Source organism: Cyanistes caeruleus, chromosome 5 (assembly GCF_971803275.1).
Source record: "Cyanistes caeruleus chromosome 5, bCyaCae1.hap1.1, whole genome shotgun sequence".
NCBI classification, from domain to species: Eukaryota; Metazoa; Chordata; class Aves; order Passeriformes; family Paridae; genus Cyanistes; species Cyanistes caeruleus.
In genome coordinates, this window is record NC_141705.1 from 69,003,427 (window position 1) to 69,028,629 (window position 25,203).

The 25,203-nt window shown below is 37.1% G+C and overlaps 1 protein-coding gene across 1 annotated transcript in view; it reads right to left on the minus strand.

Moving 5' to 3' along the window:
* LOC147653218 (uncharacterized) overlaps positions 1–25,203 on the minus strand; it is a 743,504-nt gene that overhangs the window by 467,834 nt on the left and 250,467 nt on the right. The window lies entirely within an intron of this gene.

Sequence of the window (25,203 nt, forward strand, 5' to 3'; positions counted from 1 at the left end):
AGGTTTTGTGGGATTTTTGTGGAATTATTTGGGATATTGAGGCGATTTAGGGATCTTGAGGGATTTTTCATGTATTTTGTGGGAATTTGTGGAGATTTGGTGGGATATTTTTCTAGAATTTGGTCGTGTTTTGAGAAGATTTAGGGAATTTTGTGTGATTTTTCTTGAATTTTGTGGGATATTGAGGAGATTTTGTGGGATGTTTGTGGAACTTTGAGGGACTTTTCTGGAATTTGGTGAGATTCTGTAGAGAACTGATGAATTATCAGGGGTATTTTCATGTATTCTGTGGGAATTTGTGGAGATTCGGTGGGATTTTTGTGGATTTTGGCCATGTTTTTAGAAGATTTAGGGAATTTTGTGGGATTTTTCCTGGAATTTTATTGGATTCCGGAGAGATTTTGTGGGATGTTTGTGGAACTTTGAGGGACTTTTTAGGAATTTGGTGAGATTCTGTAGAGAATTGACGAATTATCAGGGATTTGTCATGTATTCTGTGGGAATTTGTGGAGATTCTGTGGGATTTTTCTGGAATTTGGTAGAGTTTTGAGAAGATTTAGGGAATTTTGTGGGACTTTTCTGGGATTTTGTTGGATATTGAGGACATTTTGTGGGATGTTTCTGGAATTTGGTGGGGCTTTTCAAGAATTTTGTGGTATTTTGAAAAGATTTTGGGAATTTTGTGGTGTTTTTTCTTGAATTTTGTGGGAAACTGTGCTGATTTTATGGGGCGTTTCTGGAATTTGGTCGAGTTTTCAGAAGATTTAGGGATTTTTGTGAGATTTTTGTGGGATTTTCTGGGAATTGGTGGAGATTTTGTGGGACATTCCTGTGAATTGGTAGGGTTTTGAAATGATTTAGGGAGTTTTGTGGGACTTCTCTGGAATTTTGTGGGGTTTTTCTGGAATTGTGTGGTTTTGAGGAGACTTGAAGACTTTTGAGGAATTTTTCTTAGATTTTGTGGAAACTTGTGGAGGTTTTGTGGGATTTTTGTGGAATTTTTTGGGATATTGAGGCGATTTAGGGATCTTGAGGGATTTTTCATGTATTTTGTGGGAATTTGTGGAGATTTGGTGGGATATTTTTCTAGAATTTGGTTGTGTTTTGAGAAGATTTAGGGAATTTTGTGTGATTTTTCTTGAATTTTGTGGGACATTGAGGAGATTTTGTGGGATGTTTGTGGAACTTTGAGGGACTTTTCTGGAATTTGGTGAGATTCTGTAGAGAACTGACAAATTATCAGGGATTTTTCATGTATTCTGTGGGAATTTGTGGAGATTTGGTGGGATTTTTGTGGATTTTGGCCGTGTTTTGAGAAGATTTAGGGAATTTTGTGGGATTTTTCTTGAATTTTGTTGGATACCGGGGAGATTTTGTGGGATGTTTGTGGAACTTTGAGGGACTTTTTAGGAATTTGGTGAGATTCTGTAGAGAACTGACGAATTATCAGGGGTATTTTCAGGTATTCTGTGGGAATTTGTGGAGATTCGGTGGGATTTTTGTGGATTTTGGCCGTGTTTTGAGAAGATTTAGGGAATTTTGTGTGACTTTTCTGGGATTTTGTTGGGTATTGAGGACATTTTGTGGGATGTTTCGGGAATTTGGTGGGGCTTTTCAAGAATTTTGTGGTATTTTGAAAAGATTTTGGGAATTTTGTGGTGTTTTTTCTTGAATTTTGTGGGAAACTGTGCTGATTTTATGGGGCGTTTCTGGAATTTGGTCGAGTTTTCAGAAGTGTTAGGGATTTTTGTGAGATTTTTGTGGGATGTTCTGGGAATTGGTGGAGATTTTGTGGGACATTCCTGTGAATTGGTAGGGTTTTGAAATGATTTAGGGAGTTTTGTGGGACTTCTCTGGAATTTTGTGTGTTTTTTCTGGAATTGTGTGGGATTCTGAGGAGACTTGAAGAATTTTGAGGAATTTGTTTTAGATTTTGTGGGAATTTGTGGAGAATCTGTGGGATTTTACTGGAATTTGGTGGGCCTTTTCAAGTACTTTGTGTGGTTTTGAGGAGACTTGAAGACTTTTGAGGAATATTTCTTAGATTTTGTGGAAACTTGTGGAGGTTTTGTGGGATTTTTGTGGAATTTTTTGGGATATTGAGGCGATTTAGGGATCTTGAGGGATTTTTCATGTATTTTGTGGGAATTTGTGGAGATTTGGTGGGATATTTTTCTAGAATTTGGTCGTGTTTTGAGAAGATTTAGGGAATTTTGTGTGATTTTTCTTGAATTTTGTGGGATATTGAGGAGATTTTGTGGGATGTTTGTGGAACTTTGAGGGACTTTTCTGGAATTTGGTGAGATTCTGTAGAGAACTGATGAATTATCAGGGGTATTTTCATGTATTCTGTGGGAATTTGTGGAGATTCGGTGGGATTTTTGTGGATTTTGGCCATGTTTTTAGAAGATTTAGGGAATTTTGTGGGATTTTTCCTGGAATTTTATTGGATTCCGGAGAGATTTTGTGGGATGTTTGTGGAACTTTGAGGGACTTTTTAGGAATTTGGTGAGATTCTGTAGAGAATTGACGAATTATCAGGGATTTGTCATGTATTCTGTGGGAATTTGTGGAGATTCTGTGGGATTTTTCTGGAATTTGGTAGAGTTTTGAGAAGATTTAGGGAATTTTGTGGGACTTTTCTGGGATTTTGTTGGATATTGAGGACATTTTGTGGGATGTTTCTGGAATTTGGTGGGGCTTTTCAAGAATTTTGTGGTATTTTGAAAAGATTTTGGGAATTTTGTGGTGTTTTTTCTTGAATTTTGTGGGAAACTGTGCTGATTTTATGGGGCGTTTCTGGAATTTGGTCGAGTTTTCAGAAGATTTAGGGATTTTTGTGAGATTTTTGTGGGATTTTCTGGGAATTGGTGGAGATTTTGTGGGACATTCCTGTGAATTGGTAGGGTTTTGAAATGATTTAGGGAGTTTTGTGGAACTTCTCTGGAATTTTGTGGGGTTTTTCTGGAATTGTGTGGTTTTGAGGAGACTTGAAGACTTTTGAGGAATTTTTCTTAGATTTTGTGGAAACTTGTGGAGGTTTTGTGGGATTTTTGTGGAATTTTTTGGGATATTGAGGCGATTTAGGGATCTTGAGGGATTTTTCATGTATTTTGTGGGAATTTGTGGAGATTTGGTGGGATATTTTTCTAGAATTTGGTTGTGTTTTGAGAAGATTTAGGGAATTTTGTGTGATTTTTCTTGAATTTTGTGGGACATTGAGGAGATTTTGTGGGATGTTTGTGGAACTTTGAGGGACTTTTCTGGAATTTGGTGAGATTCTGTAGAGAACTGACAAATTATCAGGGATTTTTCATGTATTCTGTGGGAATTTGTGGAGATTTGGTGGGATTTTTGTGGATTTTGGCCGTGTTTTGAGAAGATTTAGGGAATTTTGTGTGATTTTTCTGGGATTTTGTTGGATACCGGGGAGATTTTGTGGGATGTTTGTGGAACTTTGAGGGACTTTTTAGGAATTTGGTGAGATTCTGTAGAGAACTGACGAATTATCAGGGGTATTTTCAGGTATTCTGTGGGAATTTGTGGAGATTCGGTGGGATTTTTGTGGATTTTGGCCGTGTTTTGAGAAGATTTAGGGAATTTTGTGTGACTTTTCTGGGATTTTGTTGGGTATTGAGGACATTTTGTGGGATGTTTCGGGAATTTGGTGGGGCTTTTCAAGAATTTTGTGGTATTTTGAAAAGATTTAGGGAATTTTGTGGTGTTTTTTCTTGAATTTTGTGGGAAACTGTGCTGATTTTATAGGGCGTTTCTGGAATTTGGTCAAGTTTTCAGAAGTGTTAGGGATTTTTGTGCGATTTTTGTGGGATGTTCTGGGAATTGGTGGAGATTTTGTGGGACATTCCTGTGAATTGGTAGGGTTTTGAAATGATTTAGGGAGTTTTGTGGGACTTCTCTGGAATTTTGTGTGTTTTTTCTGGAATTGTGTGGGATTCTGAGGAGACTTGAAGAATTTTGAGGAATTTGTTTTAGATTTTGTGGGAATTTGTGGAGAATCTGTGGGATTTTACTGGAATTTGGTGGGCCTTTTCACGAACTTTGTGTGGTTTTGAGGAGACTTGAAGACTTTTGAGGAATTTTTCTTAGATTTTGTGGAAACTTGTGGAGGTTTTGTGGGATTTTTGTGGGATTTTGTGGGATATTGAGGCGATTTAGGGATCTTGAGGGATTTTGTAAGAATTTGTGGAGATTTGGTGGGATATTTTTCTAGAATTTAGTCGTGTTTTGAGAAGATTTAGGGAATTTTGTGACATTTTTCTTGAATTTTGTGGGATATTGAGGAGATTTTGTGGGATGTTTGTGGAACTTTGAGGGACTTTTCTGGAATTTGGTGAGATTCTGTAGAGAACTGACGAATTATCAGGGGTATTTTCAGGTATTCTGTGGGAATTTGTGGAGATTCGGTGGGATTTTTGTGGATTTTGGCCGTGTTTTGAGAAGATTTAGGGAATTTTGTGTGACTTTTCTGGGATTTTGTTGGGTATTGAGGACATTTTGTGGGATGTTTCGGGAATTTGGTGGGGCTTTTCAAGAATTTTGTGGTATTTTGAAAAGATTTTGGGAATTTTGTGGTGTTTTTTCTTGAATTTTGTGGGAAACTGTGCTGATTTTATGGGGCGTTTCTGGAATTTGGTCGAGTTTTCAGAAGTGTTAGGGATTTTTGTGAGATTTTTGTGGGATGTTCTGGGAATTGGTGGAGATTTTGTGGGACATTCCTGTGAATTGGTAGGGTTTTGAAATGATTTAGGGAGTTTTGTGGGACTTCTCTGGAATTTTGTGTGTTTTTTCTGGAATTGTGTGGGATTCTGAGGAGACTTGAAGAATTTTGAGGAATTTGTTTTAGATTTTGTGGGAATTTGTGGAGAATCTGTGGGATTTTACTGGAATTTGGTGGGCCTTTTCAAGTACTTTGTGTGGTTTTGAGGAGACTTGAAGACTTTTGAGGAATATTTCTTAGATTTTGTGGAAACTTGTGGAGGTTTTGTGGGATTTTTGTGGAATTTTGTGGGATATTGAGGCGATTTAGGGATCTTGAGGGATTTTTCATGTATTTTGTGGGAATTTGTGGAGATTTGGTGGGATATTTTTCTAGAATTTGGTCGTGTTTTGAGAAGATTTAGGGAATTTTGTGTGATTTTTCTTGAATTTTGTGGGATATTGAGGAGATTTTGTGGGATGTTTGTGGAACTTTGAGGGACTTTTCTGGAATTTGGTGAGATTCTGTAGAGAACTGATGAATTATCAGGGGTATTTTCATGTATTCTGTGGGAATTTGTGGAGATTCGGTGGGATTTTTGTGGATTTTGGCCATGTTTTGAGAAGATTTAGGGAATTTTGTGGGATTTTTCCTGGAATTTTATTGGATTCCGGAGAGATTTTGTGGGATGTTTGTGGAACTTTGAGGGACTTTTTAGGAATTTGGTGAGATTCTGTAGTGAATTGACGAATTATCAGGGATTTGTCATGTATTCTGTGGGAATTTGTGGAGATTCTGTGGGATTTTTCTGGAATTTGGTAGAGTTTTGAGAAGATTTAGGGAATTTTGTGGGACTTTTCTGGGATTTTGTTGGATATTGAGGACATTTTGTGGGATGTTTCTGGAATTTGGTGGGGCTTTTCAAGAATTTTGTGGTATTTTGAAAAGATTTTGGGAATTTTGTGGTGTTTTTTCTTGAATTTTGTGGGAAACTGTGCTGATTTTATGGGGCGTTTCTGGAATTTGGTCGAGTTTTCAGAAGATTTAGGGATTTTTGTGAGATTTTTGTGGGATTTTCTGGGAATTGGTGGAGATTTTGTGGGACATTCCTGTGAATTGGTAGGGTTTTGAAATGATTTAGGGAGTTTTGTGGAACTTCTCTGGAATTTTGTGGGGTTTTTCTGGAATTGTGTGGTTTTGAGGAGACTTGAAGACTTTTGAGGAATTTTTCTTAGATTTTGTGGAAACTTGTGGAGGTTTTGTGGGATTTTTGTGGAATTTTTTGGGATATTGAGGCGATTTAGGAATCTTGAGGGATTTTTCATGTATTTTGTGGGAATTTGTGGAGATTTGGTGGGATATTTTTCTAGAATTTGGTTGTGTTTTGAGAAGATTTAGGGAATTTTGTGTGATTTTTCTTGAATTTTGTGGGACATTGAGGAGATTTTGTGGGATGTTTGTGGAACTTTGAGGGACTTTTCTGGAATTTGGTGAGATTCTGTAGAGAACTGACAAATTATCAGGGATTTTTCATGTATTCTGTGGGAATTTGTGGAGATTTGGTGGGATTTTTGTGGATTTTGGCCGTGTTTTGAGAAGATTTAGGGAATTTTGTGTGATTTTTCTGGGATTTTGTTGGATACCGGGGAGATTTTGTGGGATGTTTGTGGAACTTTGAGGGACTTTTTAGGAATTTGGTGAGATTCTGTAGAGAACTGACGAATTATCAGGGGTATTTTCAGGTATTCTGTGGGAATTTGTGGAGATTCGGTGGGATTTTTGTGGATTTTGGCCGTGTTTTGAGAAGATTTAGGGAATTTTGTGTGACTTTTCTGGGATTTTGTTGGGTATTGAGGACATTTTGTGGGATGTTTCGGGAATTTGGTGGGGCTTTTCAAGAATTTTGTGGTATTTTGAAAAGATTTAGGGAATTTTGTGGTGTTTTTTCTTGAATTTTGTGGGAAACTGTGCTGATTTTATGGGGCGTTTCTGGAATTTGGTCGAGTTTTCAGAAGTGTTAGGGATTTTTGTGCGATTTTTGTGGGATGTTCTGGGAATTGGTGGAGATTTTGTGGGACATTCCTGTGAATTGGTAGGGTTTTGAAATGATTTAGGGAGTTTTGTGGGACTTCTCTGGAATTTTGTGTGTTTTTTCTGGAATTGTGTGGGATTCTGAGGAGACTTGAAGAATTTTGAGGAATTTGTTTTAGATTTTGTGGGAATTTGTGGAGAATCTGTGGGATTTTACTGGAATTTGGTGGGCCTTTTCACGAACTTTGTGTGGTTTTGAGGAGACTTGAAGACTTTTGAGGAATTTTTCTTAGATTTTGTGGAAACTTGTGGAGGTTTTGTGGGATTTTTGTGGGATTTTGTGGGATATTGAGGCGATTTAGGGATCTTGAGGGATTTTGTGGGAATTTGTGGAGATTTGGTGGGATATTTTTCTAGAATTTAGTCGTGTTTTGAGAAGATTTAGGGAATTTTGTGACATTTTTCTTGAATTTTGTGGGATATTGAGGAGATTTTGTGGGATGTTTGTGGAACTTTGAGGGACTTTTCTGGAATTTGGTGAGATTCTGTAGAGAACTGACAAATTATCAGGGATTTTTCATGTATTCAGTGGGAATTTGTGGAGATTTGGTGGGATATTTTTCTAGAATTTGGTTGTGTTTTGAGAAGATTTAGGGAATTTTGTGTGATTTTTCTTGAATTTTGTGGGATATTGAGGAGATTTTGTGGGATGTTTGTGGAACTTTGAGGGACTTTTCTGGAATTTGGTGAGATTCTGTAGAGAACTGACGAATTATCAGGGGTATTTTCTTGTATTCTGTGGGAATTTGTGGAGATTTGGTGGGATTTTTGTGGATTTTGGCCATGTTTTGATAAGATTTAGGGAATTTTGTGGGATTTTTCCTGGAATTTTATTGGATTCCGGGGAGATTTTGTGGGATGTTTGTGGAACTTTGAGGGACTTTTTAGGAATTTGGTGAGATTCTGTAGAGAACTGACGAATTATCAGGGATTTGTCATGTATTCTGTGGGAATTTGTGGAGATTCTGTGGGATTTTTTTGGATTTTGGCCGTGTTTTGAGAAGATTTAGGGAATTTTGTGTGACTTTTCTGGGATTTTGTTGGGTATTGAGGACATTTTGTGGGATGTTTCGGGAATTTGGTGGGGCTTTTCAAGAATTTTGTGGTATTTTGAAAAGATTTTGGGAATTTTGTGGTGTTTTTTCTTGAATTTTGTGGGAAACTGTGCTGATTTTATGGGGCGTTTCTGGAATTTGGTCGAGTTTTCAGAAGTGTTAGGGATTTTTGTGAGATTTTTGTGGGATGTTCTGGGAATTGGTGGAGATTTTGTGGGACATTCCTGTGAATTGGTAGGGTTTTGAAATGATTTAGGGAGTTTTGTGGGACTTCTCTGGAATTTTGTGTGTTTTTTCTGGAATTGTGTGGGATTCTGAGGAGACTTGAAGAATTTTGAGGAATTTGTTTTAGATTTTGTGGGAATTTGTGGAGAATCTGTGGGATTTTACTGGAATTTGGTGGGCCTTTTCAAGTACTTTGTGTGGTTTTGAGGAGACTTGAAGACTTTTGAGGAATATTTCTTAGATTTTGTGGAAACTTGTGGAGGTTTTGTGGGATTTTTGTGGAATTTTTTGGGATATTGAGGCGATTTAGGGATCTTGAGGGATTTTTCATGTATTTTGTGGGAATTTGTGGAGATTTGGTGGGATATTTTTCTAGAATTTAGTCGTGTTTTGAGAAGATTTAGGGAATTTTGTGTGATTTTTCTTGAATTTTGTGGGATATTGAGGAGATTTTGTGGGATGTTTGTGGAACTTTGAGGGACTTTTCTGGAATTTGGTGAGATTCTGTAGAGAACTGACAAATTATCAGGGATTTTTCATGTATTCTGTGGGAATTTGTGGAGATTTGGTGGGATATTTTTCTAGAATTTGGTCGTGTTTTGAGAAGATTTAGGGAATTTTGTGTGATTTTTCTTGAATTTTGTGGGATATTGAGGAGATTTTGTGGGATGTTTGTGGAACTTTGAGGGACTTTTCTGGAATTTGGTGAGATTCTGTAGAGAACTGACGAATTATCAGGGGTATTTTCATGTATTCTGTGGGAATTTGTGGAGATTCGGTGGGATTTTTGTGGATTTTGGCCATGTTTTTAGAAGATTTAGGGAATTTTGTGTGATTTTTCCTGGAATTTTATTGGATTCCGGAGAGATTTTGTGGGATGTTTGTGGAACTTTGAGGGACTTTTTAGGAATTTGGTGAGATTCTGTAGAGAATTGACGAATTATCAGGGATTTGTCATGTATTCTGTGGGAATTTGTGGAGATTCTGTGGGATTTTTCTGGAATTTGGTAGAGTTTTGAGAAGATTTAGGGAATTTTGTGTGATTTTTCTTGAATTTTGTGGGATATTGAGGAGATTTTGTGGGATGTTTGTGGAACTTTGAGGGACTTTTCTGGAATTTGGTGAGATTCTGTAGAGAACTGACGAATTATCAGGGGTATTTTCTTGTATTCTGTGGGAATTTGTGGAGATTTGGTGGGATTTTTGTGGATTTTGGCCATGTTTTGATAAGATTTAGGGAATTTTGTGGGATTTTTCCTGGAATTTTATTGGATTCCGGGGAGATTTTGTGGGATGTTTGTGGAACTTTGAGGGACTTTTTAGGAATTTGGTGAGATTCTGTAGAGAATTGACGAATTATCAGGGATTTGTCATGTATTCTGTGGGAATTTGTGGAGATTCTGTGGGATTTTTCTGGAATTTGGTAGAGTTTTGAGAAGATTTAGGGAATTTTGTGGGACTTTTCTGGGATTTTGTTGGATATTGAGGACATTTTGTGGGATGTTTCTGGAATTTGGTGGGGCTTTTCAAGAATTTTGTGGTATTTTGAAAAGATTTAGGGAATTTTGTGGTGTTTTTTCTTGAATTTTGTGGGAAACTGTGCTGATTTTATGGGGCGTTTCTGGAATTTGGTCGAGTTTTCAGAAGATTTAGGGATTTTTGTGAGATTTTTTGGGATTTTCTGGGAATTGGTGGAGATTTTGTGGGACATTCCTGTGAATTGGTAGGGTTTTGAAATGATTTAGGGAGTTTTGTGGAACTTCTCTGGAATTTTGTGTGTTTTTTCTGGAATTGTGTGGTTTTGAGGAGACTTGAAGACTTTTGAGGAATTTTTCTTAGATTTTGTGGAAACTTGTGGAGGTTTTGTGGGATTTTTGTGTGATTTTGTGGGATATTGAGGCGATTTAGGGATCTTGAGGGATTTTTCATGTATTTTGTGGGATTTTGTGGAGATTTGGTGGGACATTTTTCTAGAATTTAGTCGTGTTTTGAGAAGATTTAGGGAATTTTGTGTGATTTTTCTTGAATTTTGTGGGATATTGAGGAGATTTTGTGGGATGTTTGTGGAACTTTGAGGGACTTTTCTGGAATTTGGTGAGATTCTGTAGAGAACTGACGAATTATCAGGGGTATTTTCAGGTATTCTGTGGGAATTTGTGGAGATGTGGTGGGATTTTTGTGGATTTTGGCCATGTTTTGAGAAGATTTAGGGAATTTTGTGGGATTTTTCCTGGAATTTTATTGGATACCGGGGAGATTTTGTGTGATGTTTTTGGAACTTTGAGGGACTTTTTAGGAATTTGGTGAGATTCTGTAGAGAACTGACGAATTATCAGGGATTTGTCATGTATTCTGTGGGAATTTGTGGAGATTCTGTGGGATTTTTTTGGATTTTGGCCGTGTTTTGAGAAGATTTAGGGAATTTTGTGTGACTTTTCTGGGATTTTGTTGGGTATTGAGGACATTTTGTGGGATGTTTCGGGAATTTGGTGGGGCTTTTCAAGAATTTTGTGGTATTTTGAAAAGATTTTGGGAATTTTGTGGTGTTTTTTCTTGAATTTTGTGGGAAACTGTGCTGATTTTATGGGGCGTTTCTGGAATTTGGTCGAGTTTTCAGAAGTGTTAGGGATTTTTGTGAGATTTTTGTGGGATGTTCTGGGAATTGGTGGAGATTTTGTGGGACATTCCTGTGAATTGGTAGGGTTTTGAAATGATTTAGGGAGTTTTGTGGGACTTGTCTGGAATTTTGTGTGTTTTTTCTGGAATTGTGTGGGATTCTGAGGAGACTTGAAGAATTTTGAGGAATTTGTTTTAGATTTTGTGGGAATTTGTGGAGAATCTGTGGGATTTTACTGGAATTTGGTGGGCCTTTTCAAGGACTTTGTGTGGTTTTGAGGAGACTTGAAGACTTTTGAGGAATTTTTCTTAGATTTTGTGGAAACTTGTGGAGGTTTTGTGGTATTTTGTGGAATTTTTTGGGATATTGAGGCGATTTAGGGATCTTGAGGGATTTTTCATGTATTTTGTGGGATTTTGTGGAGATTTGGTGGGACATTTTTCTAGAATTTAGTCGTGTTTTGAGAAGATTTAGGGAATTTTGTGTGATTTTTCTTGAATTTTGTGGGATATTGAGGAGATTTTGTGGGATGTTTGTGGAACTTTGAGGGACTTTTCTGGAATTTGGTGAGATTCTGTAGAGAACTGACGAATTATCAGGGGTATTTTCATGTATTCTGTGGGAATTTGTGGAGATTCGGTGGGATTTTTGTGGATTTTGGCCATGTTTTGAGAAGATTTAGGGAATTTCGTGGGATTTTTCCTGGAATTTTATTGGATACCGGGGAGATTTTGTGGGATGTTTTTGGAACTTTGAGGGACTTTTTAGGAATTTGGTGAGATTCTGTAGAGAACTGACGAATTATCAGGGATTTGTCATGTATTCTGTGGGAATTTGTGGAGATTCTGTGGGATTTTTTTGGATTTTGGCCGTGTTTTGAGAAGATTTAGGGAATTTTGTGTGACTTTTCTGGGATTTTGTTGGGTATTGAGGACATTTTGTGGGATGTTTCGGGAATTTGGTGGGGCTTTTCAAGAATTTTGTGGTATTTTGAAAAGATTTTGGGAATTTTGTGGTGTTTTTTCTTGAATTTTGTGGGAAACTGTGCTGATTTTATGGGGCGTTTCTGGAATTTGGTCGAGTTTTCAGAAGTGTTAGGGATTTTTGTGAGATTTTTGTGGGATGTTCTGGGAATTGGTGGAGATTTTGTGGGACATTCCTGTGAATTGGTAGGGTTTTGAAATGATTTAGGGAGTTTTGTGGGACTTCTCTGGAATTTTGTGTGTTTTTTCTGGAATTGTGTGGGATTCTGAGGAGACTTGAAGAATTTTGAGGAATTTGTTTTAGATTTTGTGGGAATTTGTGGAGAATCTGTGGGATTTTACTGGAATTTGGTGGGCCTTTTCAAGTACTTTGTGTGGTTTTGAGGAGACTTGAAGACTTTTGAGGAATATTTCTTAGATTTTGTGGAAACTTGTGGAGGTTTTGTGGGATTTTTGTGGAATTTTTTGGGATATTGAGGCGATTTAGGGATCTTGAGGGATTTTTCATGTATTTTGTGGGAATTTGTGGAGATTTGGTGGGATATTTTTCTAGAATTTAGTCGTGTTTTGAGAAGATTTAGGGAATTTTGTGTGATTTTTCTTGAATTTTGTGGGATATTGAGGAGATTTTGTGGGATGTTTGTGGAACTTTGAGGGACTTTTCTGGAATTTGGTGAGATTCTGTAGAGAACTGACAAATTATCAGGGATTTTTCATGTATTCTGTGGGAATTTGTGGAGATTTGGTGGGATATTTTTCTAGAATTTGGTCGTGTTTTGAGAAGATTTAGGGAATTTTTTGTGATTTTTCTTGAATTTTGTGGGATATTGAGGAGATTTTGTGGGATGTTTGTGGAACTTTGAGGGACTTTTCTGGAATTTGGTGAGATTCTGTAGAGAACTGACGAATTATCAGGGGTATTTTCATGTATTCTGTGGGAATTTGTGGAGATTCGGTGGGATTTTTGTGGATTTTGGCCATGTTTTTAGAAGATTTAGGGAATTTTGTGTGATTTTTCCTGGAATTTTATTGGATTCCGGAGAGATTTTGTGGGATGTTTGTGGAACTTTGAGGGACTTTTTAGGAATTTGGTGAGATTCTGTAGAGAATTGACGAATTATCAGGGATTTGTCATGTATTCTGTGGGAATTTGTGGAGATTCTGTGGGATTTTTCTGGAATTTGGTAGAGTTTTGAGAAGATTTAGGGAATTTTGTGTGATTTTTCTTGAATTTTGTGGGATATTGAGGAGATTTTGTGGGATGTTTGTGGAACTTTGAGGGACTTTTCTGGAATTTGGTGAGATTCTGTAGAGAACTGACGAATTATCAGGGGTATTTTCTTGTATTCTGTGGGAATTTGTGGAGATTTGGTGGGATTTTTGTGGATTTTGGCCATGTTTTGATAAGATTTAGGGAATTTTGTGGGATTTTTCCTGGAATTTTATTGGATTCCGGGGAGATTTTGTGGGATGTTTGTGGAACTTTGAGGGACTTTTTAGGAATTTGGTGAGATTCTGTAGAGAATTGACGAATTATCAGGGATTTGTCATGTATTCTGTGGGAATTTGTGGAGATTCTGTGGGATTTTTCTGGAATTTGGTAGAGTTTTGAGAAGATTTAGGGAATTTTGTGGGACTTTTCTGGGATTTTGTTGGATATTGAGGACATTTTGTGGGATGTTTCTGGAATTTGGTGGGGCTTTTCAAGAATTTTGTGGTATTTTGAAAAGATTTAGGGAATTTTGTGGTGTTTTTTCTTGAATTTTGTGGGAAACTGTGCTGATTTTATGGGGCGTTTCTGGAATTTGGTCGAGTTTTCAGAAGATTTAGGGATTTTTGTGAGATTTTTTGGGATTTTCTGGGAATTGGTGGAGATTTTGTGGGACATTCCTGTGAATTGGTAGGGTTTTGAAATGATTTAGGGAGTTTTGTGGGACTTCTCTGGAATTTTGTGTGTTTTTTCTGGAATTGTGTGGTTTTGAGGAGACTTGAAGACTTTTGAGGAATTTTTCTTAGATTTTGTGGAAACTTGTGGAGGTTTTGTGGGATTTTTGTGTGATTTTGTGGGATATTGAGGCGATTTAGGGATCTTGAGGGATTTTTCATGTATTTTGTGGGATTTTGTGGAGATTTGGTGGGACATTTTTCTAGAATTTAGTCGTGTTTTGAGAAGATTTAGGGAATTTTGTGTGATTTTTCTTGAATTTTGTGGGATATTGAGGAGATTTTGTGGGATGTTTGTGGAACTTTGAGGGACTTTTCTGGAATTTGGTGAGATTCTGTAGAGAACTGACGAATTATCAGGGGTATTTTCAGGTATTCTGTGGGAATTTGTGGAGATTCGGTGGGATTTTTGTGGATTTTGGCCATGTTTTGAGAAGATTTAGGGAATTTTGTGGGATTTTTCCTGGAATTTTATTGGATTCCGGGGAGATTTTTGTGGGATGTTCTGGGAATTGGTGGAGATTTTGTGGGACATTCCTGTGAATTGGTAGGGTTTTGAAATGATTTAGGGAGTTTTGTGGGACTTCTCTGGAATTTTGTGTGTTTTTTATGGAATTGTGTGGGATTCTGAGGAGACTTGAAGAATTTTGAGGAATTTGTTTTAGATTTTGTGGGAATTTGTGGAGAATCTGTGGGATTTTACTGGAATTTGGTGGGCCTTTTCAAGGACTTTGTGTGGTTTTGAGGAGACTTGAAGACTTTTGAGGAATTTTTCTTAGATTTTGTGGAAACTTGTGGAGGTTTTGTGGTATTTTGTGGAATTTTTTGGGATATTGAGGCGATTTAGGGATCTTGAGGGATTTTTCATGTATTTTGTGGGATTTTGTGGAGATTTGGTGGGACATTTTTCTAGAATTTAGTCGTGTTTTGAGAAGATTTAGGGAATTTTGTGTGATTTTTCTTGAATTTTGTGGGATATTGAGGAGATTTTGTGGGATGTTTGTGGAACTTTGAGGGACTTTTCTGGAATTTGGTGAGATTCTGTAGAGAACTGACGAATTATCAGGGGTATTTTCTTGTATTCTGTGGGAATTTGTGGAGATTCGGTGGGATTTTTGTGGATTTTGGCCATGTTTTGAGAAGATTTAGGGAATTTCGTGGGATTTTTCCTGGAATTTTATTGGATACCGGGGAGATTTTGTGGGATGTTTTTGGAACTTTGAGGGACTTTTTAGGAATTTGGTGAGATTCTGTAGAGAACTGACGAATTATCAGGGATTTGTCATGTATTCTGTGGGAATTTGTGGAGATTCTGTGGGATTTTTTTGGATTTTGGCCGTGTTTTGAGAAGATTTAGGGAATTTTGTGTGACTTTTCTGGGATTTTGTTGGGTATTGAGGACATTTTGTGGGATGTTTCGGGAATTTGGTGGGGCTTTTCAAGAATTTTGTGGTATTTTGAAAAGATTTTGGGAATTTTGTGGTGTTTTTTCTTGAATTTTGTGGGAAACTGTGCTGATTTTATGGGGCGTTTCTGGAATTTGGTCGAGTTTTCAGAAGTGTTAGGGATTTTTGTGAGATTTTTGTGGGATGTTCTGGGAATTGGTGGAGATTTTGTGGGACATTCCTGTGAATTGGTAGGGTTTTGAAATGATTTAGGGAGTTTTGTGGGACTTCTCTGGAATTTTGTGTGTTTTTTCTGGAATTGTGTGGGATTCTGAGGAGACTTGAAGAATTTTGAGGAATTTGTTTTAGATTTTGTGGGAATTTGTGGAGAATCTGTGGGATTTTACTGGAATTTGGTGGGCCTTTTCAAGTACTTTGTGTGGTTTTGAGGAGACTTGAAGACTTTTGAGGAATATTTCTTAGATTTTGTGGAAACTTGTGGAGGTTTTGTGGGATTTTTGTGGAATTTTTTGGGATATTGAGGCGATTTAGGGATCTTGAGGGATTTTTCATGTATTTTGTGGGAATTTGTGGAGATTTGGTGGGATATTTTTCTAGAATTTAGTCGTGTTTTGAGAAGATTTAGGGAATTTTGTGTGATTTTTCTTGAATTTTGTGGGATATTGAGGAGATTTTGTGGGATGTTTGTGGAACTTTGAGGGACTTTTCTGGAATTTGGTGAGATTCTGTAGAGAACTGACAAATTATCAGGGATTTTTCATGTATTCTGTGGGAATTTGTGGAGATTTGGTGGGATATTTTTCTAGAATTTGGTCGTGTTTTGAGAAGATTTAGGGAATTTTGTGTGATTTTTCTTGAATTTTGTGGGATATTGAGGAGATTTTGTGGGATGTTTGTGGAACTTTGAGGGACTTTTCTGGAATTTGGTGAGATTCTGTAGAGAACTGACGAATTATCAGGGGTATTTTCATGTATTCTGTGGGAATTTGTGGAGATTCGGTGGGATTTTTGTGGATTTTGGCCATGTTTTGAGAAGATTTAGGGAATTTTGTGGGATTTTTCCTGGAATTTTATTGGATTCCGGAGAGATTTTGTGGGATGTTTGTGGAACTTTGAGGGACTTTTTAGGAATTTGGTGAGATTCTGTAGAGAATTGACGAATTATCAGGGATTTGTCATGTATTCTGTGGGAATTTGTGGAGATTCTGTGGGATTTTTCTGGAATTTGGTAGAGTTTTGAGAAGATTTAGGGAATTTTGTGGGACTTTTCTTGAATTTTGTGGGATATTGAGGAGATTTTGTGGGATGTTTGTGGAACTTTGAGGGACTTTTCTGGAATTTGGTGAGATTCTGTAGAGAACTGACGAATTATCAGGGGTATTTTCTTGTATTCTGTGGGAATTTGTGGAGATTTGGTGGGATTTTTGTGGATTTTGGCCATGTTTTGATAAGATTTAGGGAATTTTGTGGGATTTTTCCTGGAATTTTATTGGATTCCGGGGAGATTTTGTGGGATGTTTGTGGAACTTTGAGGGACTTTTTAGGAATTTGGTGAGATTCTGTAGAGAATTGACGAATTATCAGGGATTTGTCATGTATTCTGTGGGAATTTGTGGAGATTCTGTGGGATTTTTCTGGAATTTGGTAGAGTTTTGAGAAGATTTAGGGAATTTTGTGGGACTTTTCTGGGATTTTGTTGGATATTGAGGACATTTTGTGGGATGTTTCTGGAATTTGGTGGGGCTTTTCAAGAATTTTGTGGTATTTTGAAAAGATTTAGGGAATTTTGTGGTGTTTTTTCTTGAATTTTGTGGGAAACTGTGCTGATTTTATGGGGCGTTTCTGGAATTTGGTCGAGTTTTCAGAAGATTTAGGGATTTTTGTGAGATTTTTTGGGATTTTCTGGGAATTGGTGGAGATTTTGTGGGACATTCCTGTGAATTGGTAGGGTTTTGAAATGATTTAGGGAGTTTTGTGGGACTTCTCTGGAATTTTGTGTGTTTTTTCTGGAATTGTGTGGGATTCTGAGGAGACTTGAAGAATTTTGAGGAATTTTTCTTAGATTTTGTGGAAACTTGTGGAGGTTTTGTGGGATTTTTGTGTGATTTTGTGGGATATTGAGGCGATTTAGGGATCTTGAGGGATTTTTCATGTATTTTGTGGGATTTTGTGGAGATTTGGTGGGACATTTTTCTAGAATTTAGTCGTGTTTTGAGAAGATTTAGGGAATTTTGTGTGATTTTTCTTGAATTTTGTGGGATATTGAGGAGATTTTGTGGGATGTTTGTGGAACTTTGAGGGACTTTTCTGGAATTTGGTGAGATTCTGTAGAGAACTGACGAATTATCAGGGGTATTTTCAGGTATTCTGTGGGAATTTGTGGAGATGTGGTGGGATTTTTGTGGATTTTGGCCATGTTTTGAGAAGATTTAGGGAATTTTGTGGGATTTTTCCTGGAATTTTATTGGATACCGGGGAGATTTTGTGTGATGTTTTTGGAACTTTGAGGGACTTTTTAGGAATTTGGTGAGATTCTGTAGAGAACTGACGAATTATCAGGGATTTGTCATGTATTCTGTGGGAATTTGTGGAGATTCTGTGGGATTTTTTTGGATTTTGGCCGTGTTTTGAGAAGATTTAGGGAATTTTGTGTGACTTTTCTGGGATTTTGTTGGGTATTGAGGACATTTTGTGGGATGTTTCGGGAATTTGGTGGGGCTTTTCAAGAATTTTGTGGTATTTTGAAAAGATTTTGGGAATTTTGTGGTGTTTTTTCTTGAATTTTGTGGGAAACTGTGCTGATTTTATGGGGCGTTTCTGGAATTTGGTCGAGTTTTCAGAAGTGTTAGGGATTTTTGTGAGATTTTTGTGGGATGTTCTGGGAATTGGTGGAGATTTTGTGGGACATTCCTGTGAATTGGTAGGGTTTTGAAATGATTTAGGGAGTTTTGTGGGACTTGTCTGGAATTTTGTGTGTTTTTTCTGGAATTGTGTGGGATTCTGAGGAGACTTGAAGAATTTTGAGGAATTTGTTTTAGATTTTGTGGGAATTTGTGGAGAATCTGTGGGATTTTACTGGAATTTGGTGGGCCTTTTCAAGGACTTTGTGTGGTTTTGAGGAGACTTGAAGACTTTTGAGGAATTTTTCTTAGATTTTGTGGAAACTTGTGGAGGTTTTGTGGTATTTTGTGGAATTTTTTGGGATATTGAGGCGATTTAGGGATCTTGAGGGATTTTTCATGTATTTTGTGGGATTTTGTGGAGATTTGGTGGGACATTTTTCTAGAATTTAGTCGTGTTTTGAGAAGATTTAGGGAATTTTGTGTGATTTTTCTTGAATTTTGTGGGATATTGAGGAGATTTTGTGGGATGTTTGTGGAACTTTGAGGGACTTTTCTGGAATTTGGTGAGATTCTGTAGAGAACTGACGAATTATCAGGGGTATTTTCATGTATTCTGTGGGAATTTGTGGAGATTCGGTGGGATTTTTGTGGATTTTGGCCATGTTTTGAGAAGATTTAGGGAATTTCGTGGGATTTTTCCTGGAATTTTATTGGATACCGGGGAGATTTTGTGGGATGTTTTTGGAACTTTGAGGGACTTTTTAGGAATTTGGTGAGATTCTGTAGAGAACTGACGAATTATCAGGGATTTGTCATGTATTCTGTGGGAATTTGTGGAGATTCTGTGGGATTTTTTTGGATTTTGGCCGTGTTTTGAGAAGATTTAGGGAATTTTGTGTGACTTTTCTGGGATTTTGTTGGGTATTGAGGACATTTTGTGGGATGTTTCGGGAATTTGGTGGGGCTTTTCAAGAATTTTGTGGTATTTTGAAAAGATTTTGGGAATTTTGTGGTGTTTTTTCTTGAATTTTGTGGGAAACTGTGCTGATTTTATGGGGCGTTTCTGGAATTTGGTCGAGTTTTCAGAAGTGTTAGGGATTTTTGTGAGATTTTTGTGGGATGTTCTGGGAATTGGTGGAGATTTTGTGGGACATTCCTGTGAATTGGTAGGGTTTTGAAATGATTTAGGGAGTTTTGTGGGACTTCTCTGGAATTTTGTGTGTTTTTTCTGGAATTGTGTGGGATTCTGAGGAGACTTGAAGAATTTTGAGGAATTTGTTTTAGATTTTGTGGGAATTTGTGGAGAATCTGTGGGATTTTACTGGAATTTGGTGGGCCTTTTCAAGTACTTTGTGTGGTTTTGAGGAGACTTGAAGACTTTTGAGGAATATTTCTTAGATTTTGTGGAAACTTGTGGAGGTTTTGTGGGATTTTTGTGGAATTTTTTGGGATATTGAGGCGATTTAGGGATCTTGAGGGATTTTTCATGTATTTTGTGGGAATTTGTGGAGATTTGGTGGGATATTTTTCTAGAATTTAGTCGTGTTTTGAGAAGATTTAGGGAATTTTGTGTGATTTTTCTTGAATTTTGTGGGATATTGAGGAGATTTTGTGGGATGTTTGTGGAACTTTGAGGGACTTTTCTGGAATTTGGTGAGATTCTGTAGAGAACTGACAAATTATCAGGGATTTTTCATGTATTCTGTGGGAATTTGTGGAGATTTGGTGGGATATTTTTCTAGAATTTGGTCGTGTTTTGAGAAGATTTAGGGAATTTTTTGTGATTTTTCTTGAATTTTGTGGGATATTGAGGAGATTTTGTGGGATGTTTGTGGAACTTTGAGGGACTTTTCTGGAATTTGGTGAGATTCTGTAGAGAACTGACGAATTATCAGGGGTATTTTCATGTATTCTGTGGGAATTTGTGGAGATTCGGTGGGATTTTTGTGGATTTTGGCCATGTTTTTAGAAGATTTAGGGAATTTTGTGTGATTTTTCCTGGAATTTTATTGGATTCCGGAGAGATTTTGTGGGATGTTTGTGGAACTTTGAGGGACTTTTTAGGAATTTGGTGAGATTCTGTAGAGAATTGACGAATTATCAGGGATTTGTCATGTATTCTGTGGGAATTTGTGGAGATTCTGTGGGATTTTTCTGGAATTTGGTAGAGTTTTGAGAAGATTTAGGGAATTTTGTGTGATTTTTCTTGAATTTTGTGGGATATTGAGGAGATTTTGTGGGATGTTTGTGGAACTTTGAGGGACTTTTCTGGAATTTGGTGAGATTCTGTAGAGAACTGACGAATTATCAGGGGTATTTTCTTGTATTCTGTGGGAATTTGTGGAGATTTGGTGGGATTTTTGTGGATTTTGGCCATGTTTTGATAAGATTTAGGGAATTTTGTGGGATTTTTCCTGGAATTTTATTGGATTCCGGGGAGATTTTGTGGGATGTTTGTGGAACTTTGAGGGACTTTTTAGGAATTTGGTGAGATTCTGTAGAGAATTGACGAATTATCAGGGATTTGTCATGTATTCTGTGGGAATTTGTGGAGATTCTGTGGGATTTTTCTGGAATTTGGTAGAGTTTTGAGAAGATTTAGGGAATTTTGTGGGACTTTTCTGGGATTTTGTTGGATATTGAGGACATTTTGTGGGATGTTTCTGGAATTTGGTGGGGCTTTTCAAGAATTTTGTGGTATTTTGAAAAGATTTAGGGAATTTTGTGGTGTTTTTTCTTGAATTTTGTGGGAAACTGTGCTGATTTTATGGGGCGTTTCTGGAATTTGGTCGAGTTTTCAGAAGATTTAGGGATTTTTGTGAGATTTTTTGGGATTTTCTGGGAATTGGTGGAGATTTTGTGGGACATTCCTGTGAATTGGTAGGGTTTTGAAATGATTTAGGGAGTTTTGTGGGACTTCTCTGGAATTTTGTGTGTTTTTTCTGGAATTGTGTGGTTTTGAGGAGACTTGAAGACTTTTGAGGAATTTTTCTTAGATTTTGTGGAAACTTGTGGAGGTTTTGTGGGATTTTTGTGTGATTTTGTGGGATATTGAGGCGATTTAGGGATCTTGAGGGATTTTTCATGTATTTTGTGGGATTTTGTGGAGATTTGGTGGGACATTTTTCTAGAATTTAGTCGTGTTTTGAGAAGATTTAGGGAATTTTGTGTGATTTTTCTTGAATTTTGTGGGATATTGAGGAGATTTTGTGGGATGTTTGTGGAACTTTGAGGGACTTTTCTGGAATTTGGTGAGATTCTGTAGAGAACTGACGAATTATCAGGGGTATTTTCAGGTATTCTGTGGGAATTTGTGGAGATTCGGTGGGATTTTTGTGGATTTTGGCCATGTTTTGAGAAGATTTAGGGAATTTTGTGGGATTTTTCCTGGAATTTTATTGGATTCCGGGGAGATTTTTGTGGGATGTTCTGGGAATTGGTGGAGATTTTGTGGGACATTCCTGTGAATTGGTAGGGTTTTGAAATGATTTAGGGAGTTTTGTGGGACTTCTCTGGAATTTTGTGTGTTTTTTATGGAATTGTGTGGGATTCTGAGGAGACTTGAAGAATTTTGAGGAATTTGTTTTAGATTTTGTGGGAATTTGTGGAGAATCTGTGGGATTTTACTGGAATTTGGTGGGCCTTTTCAAGGACTTTGTGTGGTTTTGAGGAGACTTGAAGACTTTTGAGGAATTTTTCTTAGATTTTGTGGAAACTTGTGGAGGTTTTGTGGTATTTTGTGGAATTTTTTGGGATATTGAGGCGATTTAGGGATCTTGAGGGATTTTTCATGTATTTTGTGGGATTTTGTGGAGATTTGGTGGGACATTTTTCTAGAATTTAGTCGTGTTTTGAGAAGATTTAGGGAATTTTGTGTGATTTTTCTTGAATTTTGTGGGATATTGAGGAGATTTTGTGGGATGTTTGTGGAACTTTGAGGGACTTTTCTGGAATTTGGTGAGATTCTGTAGAGAACTGACGAATTATCAGGGGTATTTTCTTGTATTCTGTGGGAATTTGTGGAGATTCGGTGGGATTTTTGTGGATTTTGGCCATGTTTTGAGAAGATTTAGGGAATTTCGTGGGATTTTTTCCTGGAATTTTATTGGATACCGGGGAGATTTTGTGGGATGTTTTTGGAACTTTGAGGGACTTTTTAGGAATTTGGTGAGATTCTGTAGAGAACTGACGAATTATCAGGGATTTGTCATGTATTCTGTGGGAATTTGTGGAGATTCTGTGGGATTTTTTTGGATTTTGGCCGTGTTTTGAGAAGATTTAGGGAATTTTGTGTGACTTTTCTGGGATTTTGTTGGGTATTGAGGACATTTTGTGGGATGTTTCGGGAATTTGGTGGGGCTTTTCAAGAATTTTGTGGTATTTTGAAAAGATTTTGGGAATTTTGTGGTGTTTTTTCTTGAATTTTGTGGGAAACTGTGCTGATTTTATGGGGCGTTTCTGGAATTTGGTCGAGTTTTCAGAAGTGTTAGGGATTTTTGTGAGATTTTTGTGGGATGTTCTGGGAATTGGTGGAGATTTTGTGGGACATTCCTGTGAATTGGTAGGGTTTTGAAATGATTTAGGGAGTTTTGTGGGACTTCTCTGGAATTTTGTGTGTTTTTTCTGGAATTGTGTGGGATTCTGAGGAGACTTGAAGAATTTTGAGGAATTTGTTTTAGATTTTGTGGGAATTTGTGGAGAATCTGTGGGATTTTACTGGAATTTGGTGGGCCTTTTCAAGTACTTTGTGTGGTTTTGAGGAGACTTGAAGACTTTTGAGGAATATTTCTTAGATTTTGTGGAAACTTGTGGAGGTTTTGTGGGATTTTTGTGGAATTTTTTGGGATATTGAGGCGATTTAGGGATCTTGAGGGATTTTTCATGTATTTTGTGGGAATTTGTGGAGATTTGGTGGGATATTTTTCTAGAATTTAGTCGTGTTTTGAGAAGATTTAGGGAATTTTGTGTGATTTTTCTTGAATTTTGTGGGATATTGAGGAGATTTTGTGGGATGTTTGTGGAACTTTGAGGGACTTTTCTGGAATTTGGTGAGATTCTGTAGAGAACTGACAAATTATCAGGGATTTTTCATGTATTCTGTGGGAATTTGTGGAGATTTGGTGGGATATTTTTCTAGAATTTGGTCGTGTTTTGAGAAGATTTAGGGAATTTTGTGTGATTTTTCTTGAATTTTGTGGGATATTGAGGAGATTTTGTGGGATGTTTGTGGAACTTTGAGGGACTTTTCTGGAATTTGGTGAGATTCTGTAGAGAACTGACGAATTATCAGGGGTATTTTCATGTATTCTGTGGGAATTTGTGGAGATTCGGTGGGATTTTTGTGGATTTTGGCCATGTTTTGAGAAGATTTAGGGAATTTTGTGGGATTTTTCCTGGAATTTTATTGGATTCCGGAGAGATTTTGTGGGATGTTTGTGGAACTTTGAGGGACTTTTTAGGAATTTGGTGAGATTCTGTAGAGAATTGACGAATTATCAGGGATTTGTCATGTATTCTGTGGGAATTTGTGGAGATTCTGTGGGATTTTTCTGGAATTTGGTAGAGTTTTGAGAAGATTTAGGGAATTTTGTGGGACTTTTCTTGAATTTTGTGGGATATTGAGGAGATTTTGTGGGATGTTTGTGGAACTTTGAGGGACTTTTCTGGAATTTGGTGAGATTCTGTAGAGAACTGACGAATTATCAGGGGTATTTTCTTGTATTCTGTGGGAATTTGTGGAGATTTGGTGGGATTTTTGTGGATTTTGGCCATGTTTTGATAAGATTTAGGGAATTTTGTGGGATTTTTCCTGGAATTTTATTGGATTCCGGGGAGATTTTGTGGGATGTTTGTGGAACTTTGAGGGACTTTTTAGGAATTTGGTGAGATTCTGTAGAGAATTGACGAATTATCAGGGATTTGTCATGTATTCTGTGGGAATTTGTGGAGATTCTGTGGGATTTTTCTGGAATTTGGTAGAGTTTTGAGAAGATTTAGGGAATTTTGTGGGACTTTTCTGGGATTTTGTTGGATATTGAGGACATTTTGTGGGATGTTTCTGGAATTTGGTGGGGCTTTTCAAGAATTTTGTGGTATTTTGAAAAGATTTAGGGAATTTTGTGGTGTTTTTTCTTGAATTTTGTGGGAAACTGTGCTGATTTTATGGGGCGTTTCTGGAATTTGGTCGAGTTTTCAGAAGATTTAGGGATTTTTGTGAGATTTTTTGGGATTTTCTGGGAATTGGTGGAGATTTTGTGGGACATTCCTGTGAATTGGTAGGGTTTTGAAATGATTTAGGGAGTTTTGTGGGACTTCTCTGGAATTTTGTGTGTTTTTTCTGGAATTGTGTGGTTTTGAGGAGACTTGAAGACTTTTGAGGAATTTTTCTTAGATTTTGTGGAAACTTGTGGAGGTTTTGTGGGATTTTTGTGTGATTTTGTGGGATATTGAGGCGATTTAGGGATCTTGAGGGATTTTTCATGTATTTTGTGGGATTTTGTGGAGATTTGGTGGGACATTTTTCTAGAATTTAGTCGTGTTTTGAGAAGATTTAGGGAATTTTGTGTGATTTTTCTTGAATTTTGTGGGATATTGAGGAGATTTTGTGGGATGTTTGTGGAACTTTGAGGGACTTTTCTGGAATTTGGTGAGATTCTGTAGAGAACTGACGAATTATCAGGGGTATTTTCAGGTATTCTGTGGGAATTTGTGGAGATTCGGTGGGATTTTTGTGGATTTTGGCCATGTTTTGAGAAGATTTAGGGAATTTTGTGGGATTTTTCCTGGAATTTTATTGGATTCCGGGGAGATTTTTGTGGGATGTTCTGGGAATTGGTGGAGATTTTGTGGGACATTCCTGTGAATTGGTAGGGTTTTGAAATGATTTAGGGAGTTTTGTGGGACTTCTCTGGAATTTTCTGGGGTTTTTATGGAATTGTGTGGGATTCTGAGGAGACTTGAAGAATTTTGAGGAATTTGTTTTAGATTTTGTGGGAATTTGTGGAGAATCTGTGGGATTTTACTGGAATTTGGTGGGCCTTTTCAAGGACTTTGTGTGGTTTTGAGGAGACTTGAAGACTTTTGAGGAATTTTTCTTAGATTTTGTGGAAACTTGTGGAGGTTTTGTGGTATTTTGTGGAATTTTTTGGGATATTGAGGCGATTTAGGGATCTTGAGGGATTTTTCATGTATTTTGTGGGATTTTGTGGAGATTTGGTGGGACATTTTTCTAGAATTTAGTCGTGTTTTGAGAAGATTTAGGGAATTTTGTGTGATTTTTCTTGAATTTTGTGGGATATTGAGGAGATTTTGTGGGATGTTTG